This window comes from Saccopteryx bilineata, chromosome 1 (genome assembly GCF_036850765.1).
Source record: "Saccopteryx bilineata isolate mSacBil1 chromosome 1, mSacBil1_pri_phased_curated, whole genome shotgun sequence".
NCBI classification, from domain to species: domain Eukaryota; kingdom Metazoa; phylum Chordata; class Mammalia; order Chiroptera; family Emballonuridae; genus Saccopteryx; species Saccopteryx bilineata.
In genome coordinates this window covers 177507154-177515261 of record NC_089490.1, presented here as the reverse complement: position 1 = coordinate 177515261, position 8108 = coordinate 177507154, and the positions used below count along the sequence as shown (strand labels likewise).

The 8108-nt window shown below is 38.0% G+C and overlaps 1 pseudogene; it reads right to left on the bottom strand.

Annotated features, from left to right (window-relative positions):
• Nucleotides 1–757: 757 nt before the first annotated feature.
• On the bottom strand, nucleotides 758–1957 carry LOC136319424 (tubulin alpha-1B chain pseudogene; annotated as a pseudogene).
• Nucleotides 1958–8108: the final 6151 nt, after the last annotated feature.

Sequence of the window (8108 nt, the reverse complement as noted above, 5' to 3'; positions counted from 1 at the left end):
TATTAGTAATTTTCAAGAGTATTATGATCAGTGAGTATAATCAGTTGTGATAGATTAAATAACAATTACTTCAGCAATACAAAGTAATATCTCATAATCTGCTTTTAGATACACTTTTACCATTTTGCTTTTAACATATATTACAACATATTTTTTGTGTTGTTAAGTATGATCTAAACTAAAAGGCATTTTGGTGATTGACAAGAAAAATACAAACTATGAACCAAAAACTAATACCTGATTAATGTCAGGAGCCAGGGATGAAATAGGACAAGAGACAGTTATATAAAAACAAAATGAAACAAACAGATTGTTGGGGAAAATTATAGCATTTAAGTATAGAGCTCTGAATTGACTAGACTCAACTTATCTGAAAGGATAGCAGTTCATTAAGAGAAATATTTTTCTCCCTCATTTCTTAAGAGGATATTTATACATTTTAACATAATGGCTGTATTCTCAATAGACACTTTGTAAAATGTAGAACAGGTCTTCCATATTTTATGTGTCTTCTATGGATTTTTCTTTGGTAGACATCTTGAATAAAATTTAAATGCAATTACACTAGGAAACAAAGTGGTTATTACAGCTTTCTGTTTATTTATTTCCCTACATGCTTTTACTTTGAGACATGAGGAAAATATCTTTTAGGTACACTTGACAAGACAGACATGATCTCATGTAAGAGTGAAGACAAGCTAACCAGGAAGCTGTAACACCTGTCACCTGTTGAACTGGAAATTCTGAGTATGACATGTTACAGGGCTGAAGGAAATGGTAATTTGTATTCCTCTCCTTCCTCCTTACCCTCTTCTTCAACAGAATTCATACTAACCTCCTCATAATCCTTCTCAAGGGCAGCCATGTCCTCCCAACCTCTGAAAATTCTCCTTCTTCCATGCCCTCACCCACGTAACAATGGACAAACGCATACTGAGGATACATTAGGTTAAATTTGTGGTTCAAATGAGCCCAAGCCTCAGCAATAGCTGTAGTGTTGCTCAGCAGGCACACAGCTTGCTACTCTTTAGCCAGGTCTCCACCAGGTACCACAGTGGGAGGCTGGTAACTGATGCCAACTTTGAAGCCAGTGAGTCACCGATCCACAAATGGGATGCTGTACTTGGTCTTGATGGTGGTAGTGGCAATGGCAACATTGACATTTTTGGGAACCATGTCACCCTGGTACAACAGGCAACAAACCATGTATTTACCATGGCAAGGCTTACATTTAACCATCTGGCTGGTGGCTCAAACCATGTATTAATGATCTCTGCAACAGAAATCTGTTTGTGATAGGCTTTCTCAACAGAGATGACGGGGCCCTATGTGGTCAGAGGGAAGTAGATGCAGGTTGGTCTGGAGTCAGTCAGATCAACAGTCAGAGCCCCAGCCCCATCAAAGTGAGGAAAGCAGTGATGGAGGGCATACTCTGGCTAATAAGGTAGTTAAGGTTAGTGTAGTTTGGGCCCTCAATATTGAGATTTCTATGACAGATGTTGTTGATGACCTTGTCAATCATGAAGGCATAGTCAGAGTGCTTCAGGGTGCTGGAGGTGATGAGGATAGAGATTTAAGGCTTGCCTACAGCTGTGGCTACCTGGGTGGCTGGCTAAATGGAGAAATCCAGCTTGGACTTCTTGCTGTAATCAACAGAGAATCATTCCATCAGCAGAGAGGTGAACCCAGAATGAGTTCCCTCACCAAAGCTGGAGAAGGCCAAGAAACCCTGAAGATCTGTGCACTGGTCAGCCAATTACTGAATTTGGTTCATTGATTTCCTTGCCAATGGTGTAATGCTCATGGGCATAGTTATTGGCAGCACCTTCCTTGCCTATGATGAGCTGTTCAGGGTGGAAGAGGTGGCAGTAGGTACCAGTGCAGACTTCATAAGTGACTATTGGTTCTAGGTCTACAAACACTGCCCTGGGCACACAGGCTTGCCTGTCTTACTGAAGAAAGTGTGAAGGGGTCATATCCCCCCCCCCCCAATGATCTTGTCACTTGGCATCTGGCCTTTGGGCTGTATGCCATGTTCTAGGCATTGTACCAGCCTGGCCAACATGGATGGAGATGCACTCACACATGGCTATGGGTTAGCAGGTGCAGGCAGGAGTAGACAGCAGGTCCCAGTTACTGTCCCTGACAAGCTAAGAGTTGAGGTAATTCACTCACTTAGCTTTTTGATTATTTAGACACACAGGAAAAGACCTAAAGAATATTAAAGGCAGCTTGTTCTTTAGGTAATTATCTTGAATGTCAACTGTGTCCAGCAGGCTTAAGATAGGAGTTTTATGGCAGATAACTGATAAGTGAGGTTTTAGTGAATATCTGAAGGACAGGAAATACTCATTCCTGACTGAAAAAGTATCGCAATGATGTAGAAATCAGCCATATTGAAAATGAAGATATTTCTTTAGGAAAGTTATGAATTTATTCATTTAGACAACACAGGAACTTAGTTAGCATATGTTGGCACTCACTATTGATCACTAGAAGTTGAGGTACCTGTGTGCAGAAAACAATTTTGTCAGGAAGGAACTCTAAATGCTTAAAAGAGTGATGAAAGTGTATTTAAAAGTTTTGTCTCTGTCTTAAAGATTTTGATGAAAGATCTTGAAGATACACTATATATCATCAACACAGTGAAATCTTAAGTTTCACTCTTAATGAGTTTAATTGATAGAAACTGCATTATAATGAACCTGCTAGGTAAACATGGTTTCCAAGTCAAGTGATGGAAATTGTTGTGTTCATTTTTCTTGCTCTTTTTAAAAAATATATTCTATATTAGAGAATTATGCAAGTTTGTTATTTGGAATAAAGCTCTCAACAACTTTATTTATTTATTTTTCTTTAATAAATTTTTATTAATGGTAATGGGATGACATTAATAAATCAGGGTACATATATTCAAAGAAAACATGTCTAGGTTATTTTGTCATTAAATTATGTTGCGTACCCCTCGCCCAAAGTCAGATTGTCCTCCGCCACCCTCTATCTAGTTCTCTGTGCCCCTCCCCCTCCCCCTAACCCTCTCCCTCCCTCCCTCGCATGTCCTCCCTCCCCCCACCCCTGGTAACCACCACACTCTTGTCCATGTCTCTTAGTCTCATTTTTATGTTCCACCAATCTATGGAATCATGGAGTTCTTGTTTTTTTCTGATTTACTTATTTCACTCCTTATAATGTTATCAAGATCCCACCATTTTGCTGTAAATGATCCGATGTCATCATTTCTTATGGCTGAGTAGTATTCCATACTGTATATGTGCCACATCTTCTTTATCCAGTCTTCTATTGAAGGGCTTTTTGGTTGTTTCCATGTCTTGGCCACTGTGAACAGTGCTGCAATGAACATGGGGCTACATGTGTCTTCACGTATCAATGTTTCTGCGGTTTTGGGGTATATACCCAGTAGAGGGATTGCTGGGACATAAGGTAGTTCTATTTGCAGTTTTTTGAGGAACCACCATACTTTCCTCCATAATGGTTGTAATACTTTACATTCCCACCAACAGTGAATGAGGGTTCCTTTTTCTCCACAGCCTCTCCAACATTTGCTATTACCCGTCTTGTTGATAATAGCTAATCTAACAGGGGTGAGGTGGTATCTCGTTGTAGTTTTGATTTGCATTTCTCTAATAACTAATGAAGCTGAGCATCTTTTCATTTATCTGTTGGCCATTTGTATCTCTTCCTGGGAGAAGTGTCTGTTCATGTCCTCTTCCCATTTTTTTATGGGATTGTTTGTTTGTTTGTTGTTGAGTTTTATGAGTTCTTTGTAAATTTTGGATATTAGGCCCTTATCTGAGCTGTTGTTTGTAAATATCATTTCCCATTTAGTTGACTGTCTGTTTATTTTGATATCAGTTTCTCTTGCTGAGCAAAAACTTTTTATTCTGATGTAGTCCCATTCATTAATTTTTGCCTTCACTTCTCTTGCCATTGGAGTCAAGTTCATAAAATGTTCTTTAAAACCCAGGTCCATGATTTTAGTACCTATGTCTTCTTCTATGTACTTTATTGTTTCAGGTCTTATATTTAGGTCTTTGATCCATTTTGAATTAATTTTAGTACACGGGGACAGGCTATAGTCGAGTTTCATTCTTTTGCATGTGGCTTTCCAGTTTTCCCAACACCATTTGTTGAAGAGGCTTTCTTTTCTCCATTGTATGTTGTTGGCCCCTTTATCAAAGATTATTTGACCATATATATGTGGTTTTATTTCTGGGCTTTCTATTCTGTTCCATTGGTCTGAGTGTCTATTTTTCTGCCAATACCATGCTGTTTTGATTATCATGGCCCTATAATATAGTTTAAAGTCAGGTATTGTAATGCCCCCAGCTTCATTCTTTTTCCTTAGGATTGTTTTGGCTATTCGGGGTTTTTTATAGTTCCATATAAATCTGGTGATTTTTTGTTCCATTTCTTTAAAAAATCTCATAGGGATTTTGATGGGAATTGCATTAAATTTGTATATTGCTTTGGGTAATATGGCCATTTTGATTATATTTATTCTTCCTATCCAAGAACAAGGAATATTTTTCCATCTCATTGTATCTTTTTCGATTTCCCTTAACAATGCTTTGTAATTTTCATTATATAGGTCCTTTACATTCTTTGTTATGTTTATTCCTAGGTATTTTATTTTTTTTGTTGCAATCGTGAAGGGGATTATTTTTTTGAGTTCGTTTTCTAATATTTCATTGTTGGCATATAGAAAGGCTATGGACTTTTGTATGTTAATTTTGTATCCTGCGACCTTACTGTATTGGTTTATTGTTTCTAATAATCTTTTTGTGGAGTCCTTCGGGTTTTCGATGTATAGGATCATATCATCAACAAAAAGTTATAGCTTTACTTCTTCTTTTCCGATATGGATGCCTTTTATTTCTTTGTCTTGTCTGATTGCTCTGGCCAGAACTTCTAGCACCACGTTAAATAAGAGTGGAGAGAGTGGACAACCCTGTCTTGTTCCTGATTTAAGGTAGAAAGTCCTCAGTTTTATGCCGTTTAATAGGATGTTGGCTGATGGTTTATCATATATGGCCTTTATCATGTTGAGATATTTTCCTTCTATACCCATTTGGTTGAGAGTCTTAAACATAAAATTGTGTTGTATTTTATCAAAAGCCTTTTCTGCATCTATTGATAAGATCATGTGGTTTTTGTTCTTTGTTTTGTTGATATGGTGTATTACGTTAACCGTTTTGCGTATGTTGAACCATCCTTGAGATTCTGGGATGAATCCCACTTGATCATGATGTATTATTTTTTTAATATGTTGTTGTATTCGGTTTGCCAGTATTTTGTTTAGTATTTTAGCATCTGTATTCATTAGAGATATTGGTCTGTAGTTTTATTTCTTTGTGCCATTCTTGCCAGGTTTTGGTATGAGGGTTATGTTGGCCTCATAAAATGTGTTTGGAAGTATTGCTTCTTCTTCAATTTTTTGGAAGACTTTGAGTAGAATAGGAACCAAGTCTTCTTTGAATGTTTGATAGAATTCACTAGTATAACCGTCTGGGCCTGGACTTTTATTTTTGGGGAGGTTTTTAATAGTTTTTTCTATTTCCTCCCTGCTGATTGGTCTGTTTAGGCTTTCTGCTTCTTCATGACTCAGTTTAGGAAGGTTGTATTGTTCTAGGAATTTATCCATTTCTTCTAGATTGTTGTATTTGGTAGCATATAGTTTTTCATAGTACTCTACAATAATTCTTTGTATATCTATGATGTCTGTGGTGATTTCTCCTCTTTCACTTTGGATTTTATTTATTTGAGTCCTGTGCCTTTTTTCCTTGGTGAGTCTTGCCAAGGGTTTGTCGATTTTGTTGATCTTTTCAAAGAACCAGCTCCTTGTTTTATTGATTTTTTCTATTGTTTTTCTGTTCTCTATTTTGTTTATTTCTGCTCTGATTTTTTTTTTTCATTTTTTCATTTTTCTGAAGCTGGAAACGGGGAGAGACAGTCAGACAGACTCCCACATGCGCCCGACCAGGATCCACCCAGCACGCCCACCAGGGGCGACGCTCTGCCCACTAGGGGGCGATGCTTTGCCCATCCTGGGCATCACCATATTGCGACCAGAGCCACTCTAGCGCCTGGGGCAGAGGCCACAGAGCCATCCCCAGCGCCCGGGCCATCTCTGCTCCAATGGAGCCTTGGCTGCGGGAGGGGAAGAGAGAGACAGAGAGGAAAGCGCGGCGGAAGGGTGGAGAAGCAAATGGGAGCTTCTCCTGTGTGCCCTGGCCGGGAATCGAACCCGGGTCCTCCGCACGCTAGGCCGACGCTCTACCGCTGAGCCAACAGGCCAGGGCTCTGCTCTGATTTTTATTATCTCCTTTCTTCGGCTAGTTTTGGGTTGTCTTTGTTCTTCTTTTTCTAGCTCCTTAAGGTGTGAAGTTAAGTGGTTTACTTCAGCTCTCTCTTGTTTGTTCATATAGGCCTGAAGTGATATGAACTTTCCTCTTATTACTGCTTTTGCTGCATCCCAGAGATTCTGATATGTCGTATTTTCATTTTCATTTGTCTGTATATATCTTTTGATCTCTGCGCTTATTTCTTCTTTGACCCATTCATTTTTTAGAAGTATGTTGTTTAGTTTCCACATTTTTGTGGGTTTTTCCCCCTCTTTTTTGCAGTTAAATTCTAGTTTCAAGGCTTTATGATCAGAAAATATGCTTGGTACAATTTCAATTTTTCTAAATTTGCTGATGTTGTTTTTGTGGCCCAACATATGGTCAATTCTTGAGAATGTTCCGTGTACACTAGAGAAAAATGTGTACTCTGTCTCTTTGGGATGAAGTGTCCTGTAGATGTCTATCATATCCAGGTGTTCTAGTGTTTCATTTAAGGCCACTATATCTTTATTGATTCTCTGTTTGGATGACCGATCTAGAGCCGTCAGCGGTGTATTGAGGTCTCCAAGTATGATTGTATTTTTGTTAGTTTTTGTTTTAAGGTCAATAAGTAGCTGTCTTATATATTTTGGTGCTCCTTGGTTTGGTGCATATATATTAAGGATTGTTATGTCTTCTTGATTCAACTTCCCCTTAATCACTATGAAATGACCATTTTTGTCTCTGAGTACTTTTTCTGTCTTGTAGTCAGCATTATTAGATATGAGTATTGCTACGCCTGCTTTTTTTTGGGTGTTGTTTGCTTGGAGTATTGTTTTCCAGCCTTTCACTTTGAATTTGTTTTTATCCTTGTTGCTTAGATGTGTTTCTTGTAGGCAGCATATAGTTGGATTTTCTTTTTTAATCCATTCTGCTACTCTGTGTCTTTTTATTGGTAAGTTTAATCCATTTACATTTAGTGTAATTATTGACACTTGTGGGTTCCCTACTGCCATTTTATAAATTGCTTTCTGTTAGTTTTGTATCTAGTTTGATTCTTCTCTTTTGTTTTTCTATCATTTGTTTTTGTTTGTTTGTGTTCCATACTTCTTTCCTCTGTTGCTACCTTTTTTAAGTCAAGTGTTTTTGTGGTGGTTTTTTCAAGGGTGGTTACCATTAAGTAATGAAAAGGGTACCTACCATATTCATTGTAGTACCCTATCTTATAAGTATTTCTGCACTTCATCGTCCTTTGCTACTGTTAATCTCCATCCTCTCCCCCCTTTTTTTCCTTTGTTGTCACAGTTTAAGTTTGGTTTTATTGTGTTCTTGGTGGAGCTGTTATTTGTGGTGTTGTTTTCTTTTGTTCTTTGAATCTGGTTGGAAAACCCCCTTTAGTATTTCCTGGAGTGGGGGCTTTCTGTTGATAAATTCTCTCATCTTTTCTGTATTTGTGAATGTTTTTATATCTCCTTCATATTTGAAGGATAGCTTTGATGGGTATAGTATTCTTGGCTGAAAGTTCCTCTCTTTCAGGGCTTTAAATATTGGGGTCCACTCTCTTCTAGCTTGTAGAGTTTCTGCTGAGAAATCTGATGATAATCTAATAGGCCTTCCTTTATATGTTGTACTCTTCTTTTCCCTGGCTGCCTTGAGAATTTTTTCTTTGTCATTGGTTTGTGTCATCTTTATTATGATGTGCCTTGGAGTGGGTTTGTTGGGGTTAAGAAAACTTGGTGTTCTGTTTGCTTCTTGAATTTGAGGCTT